This window comes from Pseudophryne corroboree, chromosome 2 (assembly GCF_028390025.1).
Source record: "Pseudophryne corroboree isolate aPseCor3 chromosome 2, aPseCor3.hap2, whole genome shotgun sequence".
Lineage (NCBI taxonomy): Eukaryota > Metazoa > Chordata > Amphibia > Anura > Myobatrachidae > Pseudophryne > Pseudophryne corroboree.
This window is the reverse complement of record NC_086445.1, coordinates 726,182,163-726,205,616: the sequence shown is the minus strand read 5'-3', so window position 1 is coordinate 726,205,616 and position 23,454 is coordinate 726,182,163. Positions and strand designations below refer to the sequence as shown.

General features: G+C 48.8%; 1 long non-coding RNA gene across 1 annotated transcript; it reads left to right on the top strand.

Annotated features, from left to right (window-relative positions):
* Positions 1–20,580, top strand: LOC135046469 (uncharacterized). Its single transcript, XR_010238789.1, has 3 exons — positions 1–490; positions 6,490–6,845; positions 20,158–20,580. It is a non-coding gene; the product is annotated as an uncharacterized LOC135046469 (long non-coding RNA).
* Positions 20,581–23,454: the final 2,874 nt, after the last annotated feature.

The window sequence follows — 23,454 nt, the reverse complement described above, 5'->3', positions numbered from 1 at the left end:
GCTCCCAGCAGCCCCAGCAACTGCTCAAGAGCTCAGGAGCAGGACACATGACCAGTCAGGTGGTGAGACCAGTGACAGTTGGGAGAAAGTGTTGGTTGGTGAGAGCTGAGCTGAGGTAATCTTGAGAGGAGAGCTATGCCATCAAGTGTGTGCTGAGGTGGCGTGGGGGTGACGGAGGAGATGGAGGCAGACCTTCCTACCACAAGGGTGGTCAGAGAGATGGCTTTACCCCCATGCAAGGCAAGTCTGGGGGTGCAGATGTAATAAGAGTGATCGCAGCAGCTTCCATAGCGGCAGTGGGTGAAGACTTTATCTGGAGCCCTGGCAGTTGGTAATGCCTCAGAGTGGACCAGGCCTCCCCAATTAAGGCAAGAGGTGGGCAGCAGTAACAAAGGAATAGTCCGTGGGACCAGATTGTCCGGAAAGATACCCAGTATCCCACACTGACAGCTACGGACAGCATGGAGACCTAACACAGACACTTGGAGAGGTATAACTGCGATTTGCCTTAGCACCACATAGTAGGAGCCATCACAGCTCAGCAGGCACTGGCTATACAGGGAGTCAAAACAGCACCTGGAGCATTCTGCATGTCACGCTACCCGGCTATAGCACTATATAAAGTACCCCCTTCAGAGGTAGCTATATTTGCCTAGAACTGATTTTTAGCATTCAAGCCTGCAGTATTCTGTACTATGTAAATGAACACTGGCGCTTCCTTTCAGTCAGGATTAAGAGCAGGTATTGCCGTCAGATATCCTGCTATAATTTAACTCTTACCAGCGATGCAGCTAGTAAAGCCTTTATTTACACTAATGCTCCTGCATACTTGATTGACATTACAGAAAGTTAGTGAAGGAAAGCTGCACATGAGGTAAAGAGAGAGACAAGGAGTACCGTAAAAGGATATTCTACATTAATTATTACCCTTGAGGAATTTAGACAGCATACCCCACAGAGTAACCAACGCCTGAGTACTGTAAACCCTCACATCCTCAGGGAACTATAAAGAAAAGGCAGCAACAGATTAGTTGGAATTAATGTACTAATTTGCAATCTTGCTAGGAAACGTCACTTGAGAGAGGAGTAGCTGCAACCTAGAGAAAGTGTCTCTTTTGTGCTGGTCACAAGCAGCAACTATTGAAATGGGAAATTTGCTCGGAAACATTTGCCTAATTCCATTAATCCCTATTGGAGACAGGACACCTAACCTAACATGCACCATCTATAAAATACAGTGACGTGCGGTGAGGTCAGGGGCTGGGGAGGCACTGAAACTAACCCCCCCCCCAAAAAAAAAAATGCAGTCCCCCCCCCACTGCTAAAACCAGCACCAGGCAGAACCAGCTGGGGGGGGGGGTAATGCCATAGCAGGGGAGACACTCAGTGTGGGGTCCCCCTGCCATGCCATTATACACCCCCCAGCCAGTCAGCCCAGTGTTGGCATTCCTCGGAAAGTGGGGCCCCCAAAAAATGAAAATGGGGTCCCCCCTCCCGAGCAATAACCAGCACTGGGCTGATAGCCCAGTGCTATGCCCCGCACCCCTGGTGGCGGTGGGTGCGGGGCTCATTGTATGCTCTATTCTTTACAGGTGGCCTACAGGTCCCAGCAAGCCTGCCCCAGCATGCTGGCACTTGGAGAACCACAAGTGCCAGCATGCCCGGACATAAATGGCCTGCTGGCACCTGCAGTCCACCTGTAAAGAATAGTAATATTGTTCTTTACAGGTGACCTACAGGTCCCAGCAAGCCTGCCCCAGCATGCTGGCACTTGGAGAACCACAAGTGCCAGCATGCCCAGACATAAAGGGCCCGCTGGCACCCGTAGTCCACCTGTAAAGAAAATATTAAAAATAAAACACAACACATACTTTAAAAAAAAAACTTTATTAAACAGGGTCTTCACCTGGGGGCGGCGGCCTTTAAGCTCTTTTGCGTGGCCGCCGCCTTTCCCAGGGCTTCTGGCGTCTTCACCTGGGGGGGCGCCACCTCCCCAGGGCTTCTGGCGTCTTCCTCCGGCGTCTTCACCTGGGAGGCGGCGGCCTGTAAGCTCTTTTGCATGGCCGCCGCCTTCCCAGGACTTCCAGCATCTTCACCTGGTGGGCGGCGGCTGCTAAGCTCTTTTGCATAGCCGCCGCCCATCCAGGACTTCCAGCATCTTCACCTGGTGGGCGGCGGCTGCTAAGCTCTTTTGCATAGCCGCCGCCCATCCAGGACTTCCGGCGTCTTCGGTCTTCAGGAGCTCTTCTCAGCTCCTTCTCCGCCGTCGGACTGACAGCCGCTGCCTCGCGCTGACTTATATAAGTCAGCGGAGGGGGCGGGGCGATGACGCGGCGAGCCATGATTGGCTCGCGGCGGCCATCTTGAATTTCAAAAATGACGCTGAGGCGCCATTTTTGAAATGGGTACCGCTTCCGCTGCCAAACTCTGCTGAACTGTAGGTAATGCCGCGTCCCGCCGCCGCTACCGTCGTCCGCATCACCGCCGCCAGCACCTCTGCCGCCCGGACCGCCGCATCCCGCACCTCCGCCGCCCGCACCTCCGCCGCCCGCACCTCCGCCGCCACTGAGGCCCACACAGTGATTGACAGAGGATCCAGTGACGGATCCGCTGGCCAATCACTGTGGCCTCACTGACAGGGGACGTGCTTTCATAGGTTGAAAGCACGTCCCTGTAGGAAAGCGGCACCTCTAATGGTGCCGCTTTCCCATACAATTTCAATGGGCTTTTCCTGCCCATTGTTAGGACCCACCCGCACCCGCCCCCCGCTCCCATATCTTTTATCAGTCGGTACAGGAGGCACCACGATCGGTGCCTCCCAAACTGATTTAATCATGAGTAAAATAATAAAGAAGATACTTATGTGTCATAAGTATTTTCTTTGTATCATTTTACTCATTAATGACAGGGGAGGCACTGCCTCCCCTGACTGCACGTCCCTGATAAAATACTCAGCTGAACTTTGTGATTTAAAGTTATTGGGGATATTGATAGTACCGAGTAGTGTAAGAGTGACTAAAGGTATTGCGCTATTGTTTGCATGTGTAGTAGTAATGGTTAACAGCTTGTTTTAGACAAGCTCTATTAACAATTAGTATTGTATTTATATAGTATTGTTGTCGAATTCTGTTCTCTGCAAATTGAAGTATTCACAGTGCAAAAGAATATTTGTGTAATTGCTGGTGCACTTGTCTGGAGGTATTACAGTTGAACCATTTGGATCCAGGTACTTGCAGAGAAAACAACTCCGGGGGCTACCAGTTCCAGAACAATTAAATAAATGTATTATTTTCTTTTCTGAAATTTATTGCCATTGCTTAATATTGTAAACTGAATTACCAACTTACCTGCATCCGTACTTGTGCATTACACTTGTACCAAACAAGGTGGTCTACAGTGCTTTTTCTACCGATGGCCACACTTTGCAATTGCACAGGGCAGCTGTCGCGATCCCTGCACACATAACACCCCCCTCATCCATAGTATTCTGCTCGCTGGGCAAACTGAAGTGAAATTATGTGGTTGTGTCGTGACGTCACAACATCACCTTAGGAGCCCACAGTATTATTAAGGGATGCCACGGAGGAGTGGGCTGGCGCCATCTGAGCAGAGCAGCAGTAAGGGCAGAGCTGAGAAGTGTGTGCTCTGCCCTCCCCTCATCCTGTACTGCTGTACTTCCGGGTCATGGAGGTGGCTGCTGTTCTGCTGAAGCCGCACAAACAATGTAAGGGAGACATAGCTGCTGCAGGGAGGGAGTGTGGGGGATGGAGATGCGCACACATGTACACACACTCTCTCTCCCCCTACCCTATGGTATAAGGGGCTCTGTCTAGCATAATGTGTATAAGGGGCTCTGGGCCCGATTCAGCATGGAACGCAGGAACGAATGCGTTCGCATGCTGGGGCCTTTTGAAGTGTACACATGAGCAGAAGCTGCACTGTACATGCGCACACTGTGAGATGCGACAGCATCTCACATATGCTAACGCATATGTTTGCAGAGCGGGAAAGGGTGTCATATTGGCTTGTTGGGGGGAATATTGCGGCGTTAGGGGGACTGCGGTCCGGACAATGCATGCATGTCTGGACCATTTACGGGTCGAGCAGTTGCGGCTGCAAGCCTAAACATGGCAGGTTGCCAGCTGCCTTAGTAGCTAGGCTGCGTAGGCAGAGGGCAACCCTAAACATGCAAGAGCATTCCATGTTTGCAGGGGGGGGCCAGGACTTGCCCTGTGCTGGGCGTCCCCCCGCATGTCAGTGTTATGGGTTGTAGATGTGCCATTTTTCGCACATGTATGACCAATGCTGAATTTTGCCCTCTGCCTGGCCTTATGTGTACAATGTGCTCTGCCTGGCATATGGTGTTTAAGGGGTTCTGCCTAGTGTAATGTATATAAGGGGCTCTGCCTGGTATAATGGGTACATGGGGCTCTCCCTGGCATAATGGGCATAAGTGGCTCTGCATGGCATAAAAGGCCCTATTCAGCAGTGAATGCTAATGCAGTCGCAGAGTGTGCACGTGCAGCAGCCACTATGCACCTGTGCACACTTTCACATTACGGTCGCACCCCCCTGCGCCACAGTATAAGGGGCTCTGTCTGACATAACATGTATAAGGGACTCTGCCTGGCGTAATGTGTATATCGTGCTCTGCCAGGCATAACGTGTATACAGGCCACTACTTGGCATAATGCGTATAAGGGGCTCTGCCAGGCATAACATGCAAAAGGGGCTCTGCCTTGCATAACGTGTATAAGGGGTAGTGGCCAGGGATGCCACAACGGTATCTGGATGGGGGAGGCATGAAAAAAAAAACTTTGGTGCTCCCCCAACGATTACACCTACCACACACACACATGTGGGGAGTGCTTACCGCCAGATCACCGTGGAGAGGCGGAGACTCCAGTCCCACTTTGGAAAGTCTGCCGCCGCTGCGTGCTGCCCCATGTCCTGTCCTGGCCGGCTCTTCACACAGATTCTTTACTGGGAGGAGGCAGGGATGTCCCAGCAGGCTCAGCATGGGCACGCCTCCTCCCACAGGACATGGGGCAGAATGAAGTGGGGGCAGACTTTCCAGTGGGACTGGAGTATCCGCGGTGATCCACCGGTAAGCGCTCCCCCCTCCCCAGCGCCTCTGTCAAGTTTGGGGGGGTGGGCATGCTGCCCCCTTGCCCCCCCCCATTCCGATGGCCCTGGCTGGCAGTGGCATAACAAGGGCGGGACTCGTGCCCTGGGCGCCATGGCAGGGGCTTCTCTCCCAACTGGGTCTCTTCTAGCTGTACCACCGCAGTCGCCTGGTCATACTTGCTGCTGGACGCGTGGAGCTCCCTGGCTGCAGCGCCGATCTCCCTGCCGGCCTCTGCCCCGGGGACAGTATGTAACTGCAGGGGGGTTTCTTTGTGTCCGATCCCACTGCGGTTCAAGGTGTCGGCCTTCCTAGAGTATGCGACGCTGGAAAGACAGTGGTCACTCTCCTTCCCTGGTCTCTTCCAGCTGCAGCTCCACAGCCACCCAGACTTAATACCGGCTGCTGGATGGGCTGAGCTCTCGGGCTGCGGCGTCACTCTCAACTGCTGGACTCAGCCCAGGGGACACTGTGGACCTGCTGCTGGGGGCCCCCGCTTCTTGGAGGCCTGGTTAAGGATAACCAAGCTGGGGATCGTCGCTGCCTACCTCAACTATGCCTGTACACTGGAGATGGCCTTTAATGCACTGCCAGGGATCCAAATGCCTCATCTCATGTATTTGCATCACGTATGTTTCATGTACTGTGTGTGTCATGTATGTATCATATAATGTGTGATGTATGTATCATGTCTGTTTATGTCATGTATGTATCATGTACTGTGTGATGTATGTATATGTCATCTATATATCATGTACTGTGTGATGTATGTATCATGTGTGTGTGTAATGTCTGTAATAATGACCTGTTGGGGCTGCTATTGTGTATAATACTCCCGTATTACTGTACCGTATATCAGACACAGATGTAACACAGTGCCACATACATACGCTGACACCTATACATACACCGGGTCTGTCCGGAAAATGGGTTGTCTTCAGGTTGCTGGTGGCCGGGCTCCCGACGACGACCATACCGGCGCCGGTATACCGACAACTTTTCTCCCCCTTGGGGGTCCACAACCCCCCTGGAGGGAGAATAGATAACACGCATAGCAGTGTGGCGAGCGCAGCTAACCCGCAAGGGGCTCATTTGTGCTCGCCCAGCTATTGGTATGCCGGCGGTCGGGATTCCGGTGCCGGTATGCTAGTCTCCGGGAGCCCGACCACCAGCAACACATACTACACCCCCATAAAGTAATGAGACTGATTTTTTTCATGCCAGGCAGAACGGGCACATGGTGGCACTGTAGGGCGCGATGGGTGGAGAGGTGTCTCAGCTACACATTCCCAGCAGCGACAGTTGCCTGTGAGCCTTTACAGTGTACAGATTGAGCTGTAAATTAAGTTTCCTTTTTTACCTAGGTCGAGGTTCGAGATAAAGCATACCATCGAGCAACGATATGCCATCAAGTTTTGTGTTAAACTCGTGAAATCGGGTACAGAGACGCTTGCCATGCTTCAAAAGGCCTTCAGGGAGGAACACTTGTCCAAGGCGCAAGTTTACAGCTGGTTTACATTCTTTGAGGAGTGCAGAGAAGACATTAAGGACGAACCATGCTCTGGACGACTTCAACAAGCGAAATGATCAAAATGTGGACAAAGTGCGCAACGTTTTGAACACTGACCGTCGTTTGAGTGTTAGAATGGTAGCAGAAAGGTTGGGAATACCAAAAACTTCTGTGCAAGAAATCTTGACAAACGAGTTAGTGATGTGAAAGGTGTGTGCCCGATTTGTTCCCAAGGTTTTGACTCATGATCAAAAAGACAAGTGTGTGGTGATTTCCTGCAAACTTTTGGAGTGTGTGCAAAGTGAGCCTAATTTTTTTGACAGAGTGATAACAGGTGATGAAACTTGGATCTTTGAGTACGATCCAGAGACCAAAATGCAAACCACAGAGTAGCACACACCATCGTCACCTCGTCCCAAAAAGGGCTGAATGAGCAAATCAAAAGACCAAATCCATGCTCATTGGGGGTCATTCCGAGTTGATCGTAGCTGTGCTAAATTTAGCACAGGGCTAGCCCGCCCCGCATGTCTGCCCCCCCCCCCCATCCCGCACAAGTACAAAAGCATCGCATAGCGGCGAGGCTTTTGTACTTGTTGAGTAACTCCCGGCCAGCGTAGCTCCTGCGGCTGACCGGGAGTTGCTCGTCGTTGCCCCTGGTCGCAGCGGCTGCATGTGATGTCACGCAGCCGCTGCGGCCCGCCCCCCACATGGTCCGGCCACACCTGTGTTGACCTGGACCGCACCCCAAAACGGCACCCAAATGCCACCGTGCGGCCCCCTCCCACCCAGCGACCACCTCAGGCCGTCTTGCATGCAACGGTGCACTGCGGCACCGGCGCATGCACAGTTCCAACCTGATCGCTGCGCTGCGAACAACTGCAGCGGAATGACCTTGTCTTTTTCAAATTGAAGGATGGGGTCCAAAAGGAATTTTTACCTACCGGCCAAATTGTCAACGGTGCATTTTAGTTGGGAGTGCTCAATCGGTTGAGAAAAAGAATCCTCCTCGTTCGCAATGAGATTGCCACTACCTGGGTCCTCCATCACGACAATGCACCAAGTCACACATCGCTGCAAGTGATGAGAGTTTTTTGCCAACCACAGCGTGACAACACTGCCTCAACCACCCTACAGTCTAGATTTGGCACCGGCTGACTTCTTCTTGTTCCCCAGCATCAATCGCGGCCGGAAAGGACACCGTTTTCAGATCGTAGAAAAAGTGGCACGGGCACTCAAGGACAGTCCAATTAATGCCTTCCAGGAGTAGTGCCAAGCTTGGCAGACACGCTGGCAATGGTATAGCGATGCTCAAGGGTCATACTTTGAAGATTACTAACCCTATATATCTGAAAGCTCAATAGAAAAAAAATCCCAGATTTAGTCTCATTACTTTCTGGACAGACCCTGGGGGTGATTCAGAGCTGATCGTATATGTGCTAAAATTAGCACATCTATGATCAGATTCTCTGACATGCGGGGAGACGCCCAGCACAGGGCTAGTCCACCCTGCACCCGCCAAGTAGCTCCCTGCCTGGGTGTAGTATGGTATGCCGGCGGCCGGGCTCCCGGCGACCAGCATACCAGCGCCGGGAGCCCGACCGCCGGCATACCGACAGCATGGCGAGCGCAAAGGAGACCCTTTGGCGCCCACTGCACTCGCCACACTGCGGGCACGGTGGCTATTTATTCTCCCTCCAGGGGGGTCGTGGACCCCCACGAGGGAGAATATCTGTCGGTATTGCGGGTGTTGGGATTCCGGCGCCGGTATACTGTGCGCCGGGATCCCGACATTCGGCATACTGAAGACCACCCACCTGCCTGTACAGCCTAGCTGCACTGGCAGGCGGCTACCCGCCATGTTCTGGGTTGCAGTGGTTGCGTGTGACATCATGCAGCCGCTGCGGTCCCCCCCAGCAATGCTCCAGACACGCCTACATAGTCCAGGCCATGCCCCATAGAACGCCGTTGGCATGCCCGCTCCCGCGACCGCCTTTGCCTATCAATCAGGTAGAGGCGATTACACCAGTGAGATGCTGTCACATCTTACTGAGTACGCAGGCGCACTATCCAGAAGGCTTTAGAGTGCGATCACTACCGTTGCCGCGATCACTTCTGAATTAGGCCCCCTGTACACATGTTGACACCTATACATTCACACTGACATATACATGCTGACATCTATACATACACTGAAATACTAACGCTGACACACTGACATACACATGCTGATAAATACACTGACACACACGCTGACACCTATACATACACCAACATACACAAACTGACACCTATTCAGAGACTGACACCTTATCGTACACTGGCATACACACACTGACACACCGACATACACACGCTGACACCTATTTATACACTGACATACACATGTTGACACCTATACATACACTGACATACACACGCTGACACCTATACATACACACCGACATACACTTACATACACATATTGAATACATACACCAACATACCCACGCAGACACTTATACTGTACATGCACCGGCATACACACCCTGACTACTGTTCATAAACTGTCACTTATAGGTACACCTACAATCACACACTGACACCTATACATACACACCAACATACACATGCTGACACCTATACATACAGCAACATACAAACACAGACACCTATACATACACTTCAACATACACCAGGGACGTGCAGTCAGGGGAGGCAGGGGAGGCAGTGCCTCCCCTGTGATAAATTATTAAAAGAACAAAAAGAAGATACTTATGACATATGTTCTTTATTTTATTCTAATAATTTTAGGGGGTTAAATAGGTTTGGGAGGCACTGATAGCAGTGCCTCCCGTAGATAATGGAAACGGAAATCGAGCGGGGGGTGGGGCCAAGAAGTGGGCTGTAAAAGCCCATTGAAAAACATAGGCAAAGCGGCACCTATAGAAGTGCCTCGCTGACATCACTGTCAGCAAGGCAGAAATGATTGGACAGCGGATCCAGTGCTGGATCCGCTGGTCCAATCATCCATACGAGGCGGCGGGACAGTAATCTGCTCCCCTCTCTTCATCCCCCTGTAGTCCGTCACCTGCTGCTGCCTGCTGGCGATCATGTCAGGGACCCTGTGTAGAAGACAGCGGCGGGAGCGCTCCTGGAGCCGGCGTCTGAAGGCAAGTGGTGATAGTTGAGCAGCGCCGGCTGGCGCTGTCCTCCTCCAGCCGCAGCAGCAGGTGTCTGTCTGTGTGTGCAGCGGAGCCGCGTCCGGAGTGCAGGGACAGCGAAAGGCGCCTGTGGTGAGTACAGCACATCCATCCATCCCTCTCTCTCTCTCTCTCTCTCTCTCTCCCTCTCTCTCTTTCCCTGCAAAACCCGGAGTTGGAAAGTCCGTAGGCCACAGCTAACCACTGTACCAGGAAATTAGTAGGTACTGCCCAGCAGGTGACACTTTGTAAGCTGGAGTTGGAACAAGTGCACAGAGGTTGTAGGGAACTTGGAAGAATTGCCGGGGATGCCGGATGGAACCGGTGCAGACTGAAGGTGTACTGAACTCACCGCTGAAGATAGAGTCCAATGGTGAGTATCGATGGTGAACTGTGGTTCGATGTTGTGTGGTAGATGAAAGAGGATCGATGCTGGAACACCGCAGGAGATGGAGAGCGATACTGGAAGTAATACAGAACACCGCTGAGAGCTAGGAGTGACTCAGGAACACTGCTGGAAGCAATACTGGAGCATTGCTGGAAGCTGGAAGCCGGTGATGAAGTCACTGTGGATCACGGAGAGCGATGTTGGTAAGCAATGAGAGCTGGGATTGATACTGGAACACCGCTGAAAGCTAGAAGCGATTCTGGAACAACGCTGAAAGCTGGAAGCCGATGATGGATCACTGCAGATCACAGGACGCAATGCAGGAACACTACTGGAGTCAGGCAGCACCGCAGGATGGTAACTGGTGTGGGGTCTCTTTCAGTGGAGCAAGGTCACAGGAGCTGGAATACCTGGAAGCCCAAAGCTGGAATATCCACAAACAGGAGAGACATATATCACTGGGTTAGACAACCAAAGCACTGACGATTAGGCAGCCTTGATGCAGGATATTTATACCAGCTGGGAAGCAGGTATTGGCTGAGCAATCAGGCAGAGTCCAGAGCGCAGCGGATAGGCTGTAAGGTATCATGTGATGAATCCAAACATGGCTGCACCCATGTTTGATTCTGGAGGGAAAGTCTGTTTGAATTTAGCATATGGGAATCTGTAGTAATGGTGGCGGAGGCTGCGGAGGGCAGGAGATGCCATTCATTATGATAGGAGGGATTTGCTGTGTAGTTGCCATGACAGCTCTGCCAGGATCATGGAGGGGAGAATGAGGCAATGTAGTACAGCGCGCTGCACGCAGACAGTGCAGGTGGAATCCATGCTTGGAGCACTAGTCCAGTCTCAGGAGACACTTGGAAGGTAAGAAGTGGTGACTAATTACCCGGATCGTGAAAGCACCCCCCCCCCCCTTTAGGGGTGGCCCCAGGACTCCTCTTAGGCTTACAAGTAAATCTGGTGTGGAAAGCCTGGACCAACTTGGGAGCATGGACATCCGATGCATTCTTCCAAGAGCGTTCTTCAGGCATGTAGACCTTCCAATCGATCAGGTATTTGAGGTGACCATACTGAAAGTGTGTCCAGAATCTTGGCGACCTCATACTCGACACCACGTTGAGTCTGAACCTTGGGTGCAGTGGGAAGCGCAGAGTGAAATTGATTTAGGACCACCGGCTTGAGGAGAGAGATGCGAAATGCCCTAGGGATTTTTAGGAATGGAGGCAACTTTCGCCTATAGGCGACAGGATTGATGACTTGTTCGATTTGGAAGGGCCCGATATAACGAGGTGCAAACTTCATACTTGGAACCTTCAGTCTCAGATTTTCAGTGGACAGCCAAACACGATCCCCTGGTTTGAGGGCAGAAATTGCCTTATGCTTCTTGTATGCAATTTTCTTGCACCTCCAGGAAGCTTTTAGGAGAGCTGCCCAGATATTCTTAGAGTTTTGAGAAAACTGATGAAGGGTGAGATCAGCTGCAGGTACCGATGTTGCTGGAAGCGGTTGAAACTCAGGGACTTTGGGATGGAAACCGTAGTTGGCAAAGAATGGCGTAGAAGAAGATGAAGAATGATACTGGTTGTTGTGACAAAATCCGGCCCATGGAAGAAGATGAACCCAGTCATCTTGAGAAGAGAATACATAAATTCGGAGGAAGGCCTCCAAGTCCTGATTCACCCTCTCGATTTGCCCATTGGTTTTGGGGTGATAAGCAGTAGAAATGTTTAACTTGCCTTGAAGAGCCAAACACAGACTTTGCCAGAATTTGGCTAAAAACTGAAAATCTATATCGGAGATAATCTCTTCAGGAAGACTGTGTAATCTGAAGATCTTTTGAATGAAGACTTGAGCCAGCTTGGAAGAACCGGTCAACTACCACCCAGATAGTATTATACTTGTTACACTCAGGGTGATCGGTAATAAAGTCCATTGAGAAATGGGTCCATGGACGGTGAGGGATAGACAGGGGTACCAGTTGTCCAGCGGGTGACTGGCATGGTACCTTGTGCTGGGCACACTTGGGTCAGGATGCAATAAATTCTGTAATGTCCTTCTTTAGTATCAGCCACCAGTATGATCTGGAAATGATTTTGTAGGTTTTCTGAATACCCGCATGTCCGTCGAAGTGAGAAGAATGTGCCCATTGCAAGAGCTTCTTTCTGAGAGACGGTTTTACGAGGCTTTTTCCTGGTGGAGGCATAGAGTCCACTCCCACTGTGGAAAATGCCACTGGATCGATAATGGGATGCTTACCAGTGGATTCAGACTAATTTTCCTGCTCCCGGGAGCGGGAAAGAGCATCAGCTTGCGATTCTGTGACCCTGGACAAAACAAGAGTTTAATGTCGAACCTGGAGAAGAAGAGTGCCCACCAGGCTTGACGAGGATTGAGGCATTGGGCGGCTTTCAGGTACAGGAGATTCTTGTGGTCTGTCAAGATGGTGATAGTATGAGAGGCTCCCTCCAGTAAATATCTCCATTCTTCAAGAGCATGCTTAATGGCTAGAAGTTCTTGGTCGCCAATGTCATAGTTGCGTTCAGCAGGAGAGAACTTTTGCGAGAAGAAGCCACAGGGATGTAAGTGGCCATCATTGGCTCTTTGAGATAAGACTGCGCCGACCCCTACTGAAGAGGCATCCACCTCCGGGGTGAAGGGTAAGCTGGTATCAGGCTGTTTCAGTACTGGAGTGGAGACAAATTTTTGCTTAAGAAGATGGAAGGCTTGGGTAGCTTCTTCCGACCACTTGGAGGGATTGGCACCTTTCCGTGTGAGAGCGGTGATTGGTGCCATAATAGTAGAGAATTCCCGAATGAACCTCCTATAGTAATTGGTGAAACCCAGGAACCTTTGAACACCTTTGAGTGTCGTGAGCATCGGCCAATCACGGATAGCCTGGAGTTTCTCAGGATCCATCTCTAATCCGGAACCGGACACAATGTAACCCAGGAAGGGAATTGACTTGACCTCGAAGACACACTTTTATAATTTACAGTAGAGATGATTGGCACGAAGACGGGACAGGACTTCCTTTACCCAGTAACAATGTTCCTTCAGATCACTGGTGAAGAAGAGAATATCATCGAGGTAGACCACAACATATCAGTAGAGGATATCTTTGAAAGATTTTGTTCACAAAATGTTGAAATACTGCTGGAGCGGTGCTGAAACAGAAAGGCATGACTAGGTACTCATAATGTCCATCACGGGTGTTAAACGCGGTCTTCCACTCATCACCCTTTCGGATACGGATGAGATTGTATGCACCCCTCAGGTCTAACTTGGAAAAGATGGTGGCTCCACTGACACGATCAAATAACTCGGTGATAAGAGGCAAAGGATACCGGTTTTTCACTGTTGTTGTTAAGCCCATGATAATCAATACATGGTCGCAGATCACTGTCTTTCTTTTTCACAAAGAAAAAGCCTGCACCAGCTGGATTAGAGGAAGGCCGGATGAAACCTTTGGCTATGTTTTCTTTAATGTATTCCTCCACGGTGTGGGTCTCTGGAAGCGACAAAGGATAGGTACATCCCAGAGGAGTCTTCCCTGGAATGAGATCAATAGGACAGTCCGACTCTCTATGAGGAGGAAGAATATCTGCGGAGGATTGCTGAAGACATCAGTGAATTCTTGGTACTGTGGAGGCGGACCATCTGGAGATTTGGAAGTAGAAGTTCGAGCTGGAAGAACTTTTTGGAGACAGGTCTCGGAACAGGAAGGACCCCATGGCAGGATGTGTGTAGATTTCCAATCAATCTGTGGATTGTGGAGACGAAGCCACAGAAGGCCTAGAACTATAGGATGTGTAGGCTTAGGGATAACCAGGAAGGAGATCAGCTCAGAGTGAAGAGCTCTTACCTTCAGGCGGATAGGTAGGGTCATGTAGTTCATAACTGCATCAGAGATTTTGCTACCGTCCACAGCAGTCAGGCAAACAGAAAATGAAAGTCTCTCAGAGGGTAGGGGGGTAGGGACCACCGTTTTAACAAATTCTGCAGTCAAAAAGTTCCCAGCCGCTCCAGAATCCAGAAGAGCGATGAGATTCCTGAAGCGCTGAGACACTTGAAGAGATACAGGAAGATTGCAATTACAGGAAGATGGAGAGGAGTTCATTACTCCTAGCTGGCCCTCTTCTTGACTGGCTAGGATTTGCAGTTTCCCTGATGCTTCGGACAAGCATTGATGACATGGGATGAAGCAGCACAATACAGACAGACGTCTTCTTAGCTCTGCAGGTGACAGACAAGAATGGTTGATCTGCATAGGCTCATCTTTGGCCGGAGATGACTGATGAGGACGATTAATGGCAGAGGTCTTAGGAAGCATGGACCTTCTTCGCTCAGCCGCACTTTCACGGAATCGGAGATCAACTATAGTGCAAAGGCATATGAACTCATCTAATTTTGAAGTTAAGTCTCTGGTAGCAAGCTCATCCTTGATCTGTTCGGATAACCCTTGCCAGAAAGCTGCATAGAGAGCGTCGTCATTCCAGGAGAGTTCAGACACTAGGATCTTGTACCAGATATTAACCGACTGTCCATGTCCCCTGACGTAGCCGGAGAAGATCAGTGGAGGCAGATGTCACACGTCCTGGTTCATCATGCCTGAAGATCAACACGAAATCTGCATATGAAGAGAGCAGGGAATTGGATTTCTCCCATAGAGGTGATGCCCAATCCAGGGTGGAGCCACTGTGGAGGGAGATGATGTAGGCAACCTTGGTGTGGTCGGTTGGAAACTGCCAGGCTGTAACTTGAAGTGTATCTCACACTGATTCAGGAAAGCCCGAAGGCTTTAGTGGAACCATTGAACTTGGCTGGTGTCGGCAAATGGAGTCGAGGTGCAGAGATGGGAATGGTGAGTGGGGTTACCACCTGAGGTATTGCAGTAGGAACACTGGACGCCCCTGAACCACAGAGGGTTGCTTGAATCCCATCCAGCCGTATGGAAAGGTCCTGGAGACAGCGGATCACTTGACCCAGTGCAGACACTTGGTGTTCTAAGTGGGCTGCAAGCTGTTGACCGGGCTAGTCGCTTGGGCCTGGTCTCCGGCCAGATTCATTAGGTCAGTGCTTACTGTCACAACTGAGAGCTGAGGCTGACCTGGGGAAGCCTCAGATGCAGGGGCTGGCATGTATGTGAACCGGGGAGGTTGAATAGGGTTCTTGGTCATGCAGGAGGTTAAGCACCGTTTGCCCAAAGGCATGACCACAACAACGGATATATATAAAACAAAGTCTGTTTATTGAACACACAGTTAGACACCTTGGCAATTCAGCAAACTTCAACAGTAGATGTGCAGGGTAAGATTACAGTACAGTTCCTGGGAGCGCAGTGGTAATAAATACTGTGGCTATGCAGGATAAAATGAGGCAAAGTCCTTGCAAGACCCAGAGTTGGAAAGTCCGTAGGCCACAGGGAATGAGCAGGTACTGCCCAGCAGGGGACACTTTGGAAGCTGGAGTTGGAACAAGTGCACAGAGGTTGTAGGGAACTTGGAAGAATTACCGGGGATGCTGGATGGAACTGATGCAGACGGAGGGTGTACTGAACTCAACACTGAAGAGTCCAATGGTGAGTATCGATGGTGAACTGTGGTTCGATGTTGTGTGGTAAATGAAAGAGGACCTATGCAGGAACACCGCAGGAGATGGAGAGCGATACTGTAAGTAATACAGAACACCGCTGAGAGCTAGGAGTGACTCAGGAACACCGCTGGAAGCTGGAAGCAATACTGCAGCAATGCTGGAAGCTGAAAGCCGGTGATGAAGTCACTGTGGATCACGGAGAGTGATGTTGGTAAGCAATGAGAGCTGGGAGTGATACTGGAACACCGCTGAGAGCTGGAAGCGATTCTGGAACAACGCTGAAAGCCGGTGATGGATCACTGCAGATCACAGGATGCAATGCAGGAACACTGCTGGAGTCAGGCAGCACCGCAGGATGGTAACTGGTGTGGGGTCTCTTTAAGTGGAGCAAGGTCACAGGAGCTGGAATACCGGGAAGCACAAAGCTGGAATATCCACAAACAGGAGAGACATGTATCACTGGGTTAGACAACCAAAGCACTGACGATTAGACAGCCTTGATGCAGGATATTTATACCAGCTGGGAAGCAGGTATTGGCTGAGCTATCAGGCAGAGTCCAGAGCACAGATGGATAGGCTGTAACGTGATGAATCCAAACATGGCTGAGCCCATGTTTGATTCTGGAGGGAAAGTCTGTTTGAACTTAGCATGTGGGTTCTGTAGTAATGGCGGCGGAGGGCACGAGACGCCATTCATTATGACAGGAGGGATTTGCTGTGTAGTTGCCATGACAGCGCTGCCGGGATCTTTAAGGATGGGAGCTGTTTCTGCATGACTGTATCAAAGATCTCTCATCTCTAGCTTCCTGTAAAAGTTGCTTTTAAGTGAAAAGAAGCATTATAGTACTTGTACTCTGTTGTTATGTAGGTGTAGACTTTATGTTCTAAAGGGTAGAGGTGCAGCCAGGGCCGGACAGGGACCAAAAATAGGCCCTGGCATTTTTGAAGCACACAGGCCCACCTCGGTGTCAGCATCTGACTCCTCCCCTTACTATTCCCGACTCCTCCTACTTCTTAGTCTATGCTCTTACAAATATAATTAATATTATAACAACATACAAGTGTACATCATTCTGTATTAAAATACACACAACCATTGGTTGAAGTGGAAATGTTGAAGTGGGGGTATGGAAAAATAAAGGTTGTAACCAAGCGTGCGCATTCCAGAAAAGGGGCGTGGACACGCACGCGCCCCATTCACTAGAATGAGAGCGTCTGTGTGCACTCCCGGCGGGGCTAAGCGGCGATCAATCAGACAGAGAGCGTCCCATAGAGGTACTGTGTGCGAAATGGGTGTCGCCAATTAAAATGGGATGTGATACACAAACATATGCCCCCAATAGTGCAGTGCCAGATCCACAATTGCCCTCACAGTGCCAGGTATACAAATGCCCCCACAGTGCCAGGTATACAAATGCCCCCACAGTGCCAGATCCACAAATGCCCCACAGTGCCAGGTATACAAATGCCCCCACAGTGCCAGATCCACAAATGCCCCCACAGTGCCAAGTATACAAATGCCCCCACAGTGCCAGGTATACAAATGCCCCCACAGTGCCCGATCCACAATTGCCCCACAATGCCAAGTATACAAATGCCCCCACAGTGCCAGATCGACAAATGCCCCTCAGTGCCAGGTATACACATGCCCCCACAGTGCCAGATCCACAAATGCCCCCACAGTGCCAGGTATACAAATGCCCCCACAGTGCCCGATCCACAAATGCCCCACATTGCCAGGTATACAAATGCCCCCACAGTGCCAGATCCACAAATGCCCCCACAGTGCCAGATCCACAAATGCCCCACAGTGCCAGGTATACAAATGCCCCCACAGTGCCAGATCCACAAATGCCCACACAGTGCCAGGTATACAAATGCCCCCACAGTGCCAGGTAAACAATTGCCCTCACAGTGCCAGGTATACAAATGCCCCACAGTGCCAGCCAATTGCCCCCACAGTGCCAGGTATACAATTGCCCCCACAGCAGTGCTGCAGCTGCTTACCGCTGCTGCTCCTCCGGCTGTGATGTGAGGGTGTTAGGAGGAGAGCTCAGAGCGTGGCGCGCGGCTATGTCTGGCGCCGGCGTGTAGGACTTCAAACTACCCGCCGGTTCGTGAGCCAATCAGAGCTCGCGGACCGGCAGCGGAGGCTCCTGATTGGCTGCCGGTCCGTGAGCTCTGACTGGCTCACGAACCGGCGGCTGGTTTGAAGTCCGCTACACGCCGCCAGACATAGCTGCGCTGGCGCGCTCTCTTCTCCTGACAGCTGAGACACACTGCCGCCGGACTGAGCGGTAGCGTGTCTCAGTGACACAAGCGGGGGTCAGCTGGAGCGGCCCACGTGGCCATCGGCCCTTCTGGCATTTGCCAGAAGTGCCAGATGGCCAGTCCGGCCCTGGGTGCAGCCCATCATCTTTTACTAGTCCATTCTACATTATAACGAAAAATAGTTTGCCCTCATTGGAAATTGCTACATGACCATCCTTTTTTGTTATTTGGAAGAATGTGTTACCCAAAATGATCTTAGTGGCTATCACTAGGATAATCTAAGACAGAACAGTGCGGTAATTCCTTTATCAGGAAGTCATTGTGACATGGCTGGAAAAGAGAAGGGCATCCATTTTCTACAGTACAGCGAACAATGCTGTTAACAGAAGATGGTTTGTGCATCATTTTTAGTGGCAGTTTTTACCTATGCCCCCTGTAAAATCCGCCACCTCAGCGAGCCAGATGCAGTCCGAGGAAATTAACTGGCATAACTGTGACTGGCTATGAGTTCCTATTTAAAATCCTTCCTGCCAGTCATCTGCAGGTAAGGCAGTACCATTGGGAGGTGTTTCCTCCCTCTGGGAATGCCAGATCGGGCTGTGATTAGCAGGGAGCTGGCATTCTGTAAGAAGCCACTCCCCTGCCTTTCAACTCTAACTGGCTTCTATGGGCTGCAGCCTATGCAGTACATAGAAGCCAGGGTTTTGCGAATGCACAGTACCACTGCCACTACTGCGCATGTATCAGGGCCGGTACCTGTCAGCCCATGTGCGCAGGTGCTGGGACTCGGCCGGTGTCAGGAGCAGGCAGCGGGGACAAGGCAGCCTTGTCCCCACCACCCACTGCAATAAGAACAAATATAATGCAATGCAAACATAACACATAATAAGATTACTATTGACAGCAGATCTAATGGTAATGGACTTACAGTAGGTGGAAAATCCTAATAATCAATGGTGTGCTGAGAGGAAGAGAAATACATTCCATATCTAGCTAAGACCATGTGGCAACTACAATTGAGACCGAGATTGATGCCTCCAGTGCCCCCTACCAAGAAGTTATGAGAAGCTTACAAAAATAAGCCTGTGAAGTTCAGAATTAAACTTATTCTGTGCTGACCACTAGATGGGGCTAATTGACATGAATGCATGTGAACATAGAAATGAGGTGGATATAACAAATAGGCTCAAGTTTAGAACATAAGACCCCATGGGCTACTACTACTATCCACATGGACTACTATTGGGAACAGTAATATTACTACCTTGCCCGAAGTATGGTGGGCAAAGTGAGTCCGTGAGCATTCTGAACTTGAATTTAACAAATATATATGCTGGTGCTTAGAATGAACCTTTCAAGATAAAATAAAAAATAGAAGCATGAGTCAAGATAATAGACTTTAAGCTCACTGGAATCTCATACCTCCCAACATTAGTGTTCCTGAAATTGGGTTCATATGCGCACCTTCGATGCAAGTGTCCAAACAGGGGGTGGGGTCACATGAAGGCGTGGAGTCACATGGTGAAAGGGGCATAATCTCATGGCACACCCCCATTGGCATCACTGTGGGAGTGTGCCTAGCACTCTACAGGGCATCACACAGCATCTATTCATATTATGCAGAACAGTATTGACAGCACTCCCTCCCAAAGCGGGAGTGTCCCAAAGTATGTTATTTATGTAGTATATTATACACCTTCCATTAAAGCTGTACTGTGTTAGTAAGTATTATACTGATTAACCAACATATTAAAAATGCATGGGATAATATTTATACTGTGAATAATGTATTACAAGGACAATGGATTTTAATTACCAAATACGCAAGGCTTCATGCTTTTGGCTGGGGTATGGGATATCCACTTGACATCCCTTAACCTACATAAATGGTTTTGTTGTTCCTTATAATAAAAGTGTGTCTTTGAGACCCTCCATAAAATGTAGGGCTAGGGATGCACAGTTAGCTGCAAGTTTATCCATTTTTCCACAACTGCCAGAAAGTGGTAGTAGTAATAGTAGTAGTAGTAGTAGTAGTAATAATAATAATAATAATAATAAATGTATTTATATAGCACTCTTTCTCCAACAGGACTCAAGGCGCTGTACTCCTGCATCTGGTTGTGTTAACTGATACTGATGTGGGTGCCGAACTCAATTTGTCAGCAAGCACATTACTATCAGTGACAGAAGATGTTCTTTCCCCACTGTTTCTGCTGGAAGTAAGCACTGAGCAGAAGGGTTAATTTTCTACTTTAGTGGATGGATATTCTCCTTGAGGTGTTAGATGGACAAATGATCTCCCAGACGCATCATGTCTTTTCTTCTACAACACCTTTTTATTATTACTTTTTGGCACTGGTAGTGTTGCATGTGAGAATGTTGAAAATAGATAAATCATGTTTTTACAGGTTACAGGCCTGTCTAACTTGTCTCTTTCTCCTTATATCTATACTCCTGCATTGTACCTTAGTTTACCCCTGAGAATTATCAAAGTATTTGTGTAATAAAACCTGCTGGCAACTAAAGAAAAGGGGGCTGAGAATATGAGTCCCATTTTTTACATGTCTGCTTTGGGTATCTTCTATGCATTCTAAATTGTAGAAACACAAAAGTTCCAAGCCACAGGGGGTATATTTACAAAGCAGATTTTTTCTTATAATGCCACCGTTTGTTGGCAGTTCTGGCAGTGGGATGGTAAGAATATTGTATGCAAAGCCAGGCATATTTAGCATTTAAATTGATTGCTGTTTTAATTTCTGTGGCCAGAACCAAGGACAATCAATGGTTTTGAAAAAAATGCCACTTATTAAATATACTCAAACACAAATGGGTATTAAACTAGCTTCAATGGGTACTTGACTAGATGTTAATTTGCTGTAAATATCTATGGTTGGCATAGTGGTTATTATTACTGCCAGGGCCGGATTAAGACTGATAGGGGCTTAATATAGGCCAGAGGCAGAGCAGTGGCACAAACATATGGCAGTTTATTGCCACACAGCAGTGGCAGAAAGGAAAAGTGATGCAAGATGGAATTGTCCATATACCCACCCTTATTTTGGATATTAAAAAAGACATGTACAGTTTAACAAACCAAGCAATGCGGGCGGCAGGGACTGACACTTTTGTGGCTGAAGTGCTTGGTTTATTTGGCTCCCAAAGAAAACAAGCTACCAATGGGTTTAAAGCAACTATCAGTGTTGTTTTGTTAATGATCTCTTCTCTACAGTAGGAGGATCAGGGCTGTAAGGAGGGGTGTGTAGCTGGTGTGGCCGCACAGTCTGGGTACTGAACCCTCCCCCAGCTTATGGCTCACGTGCTGTTTGTGGAGAAATGCTATGTCTTTTCCTAGTGCCATGGGAGCTGTGTGCTGCTTGGAGAAGCTGTAAGATCTGTAAGATGCACTGAGTAGCAGCTAGTGAGATGTAATGAGACCCACCCGCCCCCTAGGTTGATTAGTATTGAAAGCTGTCCAGGGGGTGGGTGAAGCACAGGAAGCATTGGCACTCTGTTATGGGGCTGAAGAAGATGTTGTTAATATCATCATAACATGATATTAACTTATACCCGCTGGAATCCACCATTATAGAAGTCCCTGTACTTTGATGTACAGTAAAAGGTCTTGCAATTTTCCACATTTTGAGGAAGTAGACTCCTATGCCGATCACTCACATGGTTCCCGGCTGTGCTGAAAACTCTTTCCAAGCACACACTGGAGCGTGGGTAGCTTAAGTCAAGCATAGTCAGTTTGTACAATGAGCTCCAGAATAGCCTTTTTTTCCTCCCAGTAATCAATGGGACTGTCATTAAAATAATCCTCCACCATTCTATGAATGGTTACCGTATCAGATTAAGTTACAGTAGAGGTGTCATTGATGATTGCCAATTCTCTGAGACCTGACCAGATGTCAAAATGTTGTGTCACTCTGGTGCACATCCTCATCACCAGTCGGTCTCCTGGAAAAGCTAAATTTTTTCATGGCAGCAGCAGTTTCAGGAGAAACAGAAGAGGGACATCTTGTCATGTTCCACTTGAGCTGTCAACTTGCTCACAATGAGCTCTTTGCATCTCTTTAGATCTGTGTTAGTTGGAAAGAAAGATATTACATATGACTTAAACCTAGGATCAAGTATGGTCACCAAAATGTACTGATCCGATTTCAAGATGTTGACCAACCCTTGGGTCCTGGTGAAGCAAATAAAGAACTTGAGCTACAAGTCCAGCATACTTAGAAGAATCTCTTTAATTCATCAATCTGCATTTCTACTAGTCTAAATAAGGTAATCACCTGACTCAAGCTGGCAGTTCTAAACTGACTTTATAGGTTACTATTTTGGATGGTTTCAGTACCTTGCATAAAACGGAAAGTATTCTCCACTGTACTGGACTACGGTACAGTTCATTTGTTGGTATTCCTCCATTCACTGAATAATATAAGGGATGGAATTCCACCTTTTTACTACCGCTTGATTTAGTTGGCAGCACAGCAAATTGAACTGTTCTTGAAGCCATGCTGTATAACCAAGTTGATTGTTTGTGCAAAACATGGGACATGTTCAAATTCACCCAGTTGTAATGGTCTTGCAATATTACTGGCATTATTAGAAATAACAAATTCTGAGGAGAATCCTAGCAGGGTAAGACAATTTGCTGTGACAACCCTTGGCTTTTCTGTTTGACACTGGCATGCCTCTAAGTGAAGCCAGTGATACAAAGAGTAGCTTACAGTAAAAAGGGGGGTTAGGGTACTGCGCTCAGTGAGAAAAATAAGGATTTTTAACCTAGGTTGCTGCTTGGAGTGGTGGAATCACTACCTATTCCACTGTTAGGATACATAAAAGGGGGTGTACTCCTAGCGCTACTATGGATAAACACACAAAACTTGTTTTAAAAGAGGGTATATTTATTGTACACAATCACAAAACATCTTAAAATGATGTGGCATTGTGGAATTTCTAAGGTCTATTCTAAGGCAAGTAAATGATGTGAGCCTAGATCAGACTGTTGTTATTATTACTGGTCTTAAAAAAATAATTTCTTGGGTATAATTGCTATCTGTGGGGAGTGTTCCTAGTACCGGTAGACAAACTAATCCACACATAAAAACAAATAACACACATATATAGAAAGGTAAAGTAAATTGCAGTGAAAAAGATACTTTGAAGGTCTGGATGGCTGTTATTGAAATCGCAAGTTTTCCTTACTCCAAAGCTTGACCTCTAGTGCACAGTAATTAAAGACAATTAAGTGTGATCACTTGAGGTGGATCAGAATAAACATCAGTTCAAAGTCATTAAGGTACATATGTGAGGGTGATGCGCTGTTTGCGTCTAACCCACTCCGTCACTTTGTGTAATGGTGACGTTGTTAGGCGCCGCGGTTCGC